Source organism: Microtus ochrogaster, unplaced genomic scaffold, assembly GCF_000317375.1.
Source record: "Microtus ochrogaster isolate Prairie Vole_2 unplaced genomic scaffold, MicOch1.0 UNK1, whole genome shotgun sequence".
Classification (NCBI taxonomy): domain Eukaryota; kingdom Metazoa; phylum Chordata; class Mammalia; order Rodentia; family Cricetidae; genus Microtus; species Microtus ochrogaster.
Window position 1 is genome coordinate 2898450 of NW_004949099.1, and position 3028 is coordinate 2901477.

Below are 3028 nucleotides of genomic sequence, written 5' to 3' on the forward strand. Positions count from 1 at the left end.
CTTCTTGATAATAAGGATTACTAAATTCTGACAGATTCTGTAATCACAGTGCTGTCCTTTGTTAATACCAGAAAAGGCTCTATAAGAAGACTTACATACCATAAATCAGTGCTAAAATAACTAATATATCTTACAAGCAAGTTAACACACACACACACACAAAGATAAAAGAACACACACACACACACACACACACACACACACACACACACAGAGAGAGAGAGAGAGAGAGAGAGAGAGAGAGAGAGAGAGAGAGAGAACCAGGATTAGAGTTACCATGGCAACAACTCACCCAAGAAACACATTTAAGCTTTTTTTTTCAACACAAAACAATATGACCTGGCTCTTCTAATTGGAGGAGAAACAGATCATTAACACAAGACAGTAATATATATTTGCTTTCTTTTTCCCCAATGATCAATGAGTAAGACATAATATGCTGAACTATGTTCTTCATCTCCCTGGAGAATTACAGGAAAAACAGAAAAGTAGAAAGAGTATACCTTACCCCGGACTAGTTTTTAACATTTCCTGATTCTGGGACAGAAAAGCAGGAATAGGAAAATCTTTCAGAAAATCAGTTTTTAACTTTCACATAAATGAATAAAGAAACAAAGATACAAAATACCCTGAATATTTAGATAAGAAATAACATTTTAGTGAAACATTAAAGAATTAATGGTTTTAGGCAGAGAATCTAAAAAGTATCTCAGTTTAGAACTTCTAGCTGTAAATTGTAAATAGGTAAAAATTTTTTTAAAGACAAGGTCTCTCTCTGTGTAGCCCTGGCTATAGACCGTGCTGGTCTTAGTCATAGACCAGGCTGGTGTCAGCCTCTCAAGTACTGGGGTGAGCATCACCTTGCCTGGCCACTATTTAAGTTATAGTTTTGATTTAAAACTGGATCAAGAGCATTGTGCTAAAAACCCATCTGCAGATGTCTGTTTGGCATCTTACATCTATTTTCATCTACTAAATATGGTTATTTGGGTAATTTCCTTCACATATACTATCTGTTTAAGAAGAGTCTTAAGAGATGTTGGCCCTCAGATAGATGTCTGTCAGTGCCTTCTGAAACCTCAAACAGTAACTGATTGGTAGGTATGTTATAAAGACTCGAGTGTACTAGTTCATGGCTGTCTTTTTTCTTGCCTCATGATAACTGTAGGTCTTTTTTTTAAAAAATAAAGTCTAAGGTAGCCCAAGCTAGCCTGGAACTTGCCATCCTCCTGCCTCTGCCTCTCAAATGGTTGGTTATAGATGTGTGCCACCAAGCTTGGCTTGTAAATGTATTTTTCCAATTGTAATTTGAGACATTTGGTATGAGGAAGATAAAAATACACATAGGGAGAGTGGGATAAAATATCTGAAATTAAATATCTCAGACATATCTAGAAATATCCATTGTACATGGAACAAAAGCACAAAGCCCAGGAACACAGAGAATAAGAAAACAGGTGTTTTGCTTGGAAACAAGATCAAGCCAGGATCTTATGTGTGCTTTGTGCAAGCTCAGTTTTTAAGGAAATCCGAGTTTCTCCCACTTGTTCTGGGCCAACTCTCGCATTCCTCAGAGAACATTCTGCTTCAGGCTTGACAGGAAAGTTGAAAGGCATATTCCTTTCATAAAGGCATGCGTGGCTTGTCACATTCGGATACAGAGATTTCTCAAACCTTCCAGCGGCTGCCTTCTATGTAATTCTAAAAAGGAAGTCAGAGTTCCTGGAATCACAAGGAATATTTTCACTAATTTTTAATTTATGAGTTTTCAAAGGTAAGGAAGATATCATCAATATGCTGAAGAAAAGCAAACTGAGTGACTATAAAAGAACCAAAAATGGGTTTGGGTTGAGGCATAGTTTAAGAAAGCATGATAGGATGAAATTGGTACCATGAAGATCGAGGATGGTTTTCTAAGTAACTTGCTAATCTGACTTTTGTTTTAACATTTGGAACTGAAAATGGGGAGATAAAATGCTCAGATAAAACTATAAAACTTGTGGCTAGGAAGTAGCTATGACATAAGAAAAAGGAACAGTCACAAGAGCATTCAGTGTCAACAGGTTGATAGTTTAAAGATGCCACTTACATGCTCACTTACTGGGACCCCGCGGTCATGGCACATGCCTTTAATCCCAACACTCAGGAGGCAGAGGTAGGAGAATCTGAGTTCAAGCCAGCTTGGTCTGCAGAGTGAGTTCCAGAACAGCCAGAATTGCACTGAGAAACCCTGTCTCAAAATAAAAATAAAAATAAAAAAATACATGCTCACTTAATTCATATGCCAAAGTGGGAGAATTAAGAAAGAAGGCGGAAAGAACTGGCCTACTAGAGTGTTGTCTATTTCACACTTTAACTCAAGAAGAAATACATCTGCATGGATGCACGGACATCTATGAACTGTACAACACAGGCAGTCTAGAAGAACATCTGGACAAAGATTAAAGTGATATGAAGCAATGATACTAAAATTATGAAAGAATTATTATAAAATAATATTGCGGGGATACACCAAAGGATACTTGATTTCCCCCTTTTAGCACAAAATTGACACCAAATTTGCTTGTAGTGATGCTAGATTAAGAATCTTGTGAGACAAAGATCTCAGGGAGACAGGATGCTCAGTGCTTTCTAGAGTCCACTGTGGTGACTCTAGAGGAAGTCTATCTCGTCTAAGCGCAAAGCAATGCTTCTGATAACCTGACGACTCTTCTTTCTGACCACTTTACATCAAAGGTAAAGGTGCTTTTACTCTAATTCTGACCAATGTGGAGGAGCTGTTTGGTGTCAGGAGCCTGGCTGAGTCTAAGACATTAGTTAAAAAGGAAATGATGGCGCATGCAGTTAGATCGCTGCAAGAAAGGAAAGGGGCTCTTAGAGTGAAAATGAAAGATGCTAAGGCTCAGACAGAACACAGACACACACACACACAGACACACACACACACAGACACACACACAGACACAGACACACAGACACAGACACACACACACAGACACACACACACACATACACACACACACACACA

General features: G+C 38.3%; 1 protein-coding gene across 1 annotated transcript in view; it reads right to left on the minus strand.

The window, feature by feature from the left end:
* The window catches only part of Kbtbd12 (kelch repeat and BTB domain containing 12), an 80667-nt gene that overhangs the window by 65997 nt on the left and 11642 nt on the right, over positions 1-3028 (minus strand). The gene's annotated exons all lie outside the window — the stretch shown is intronic.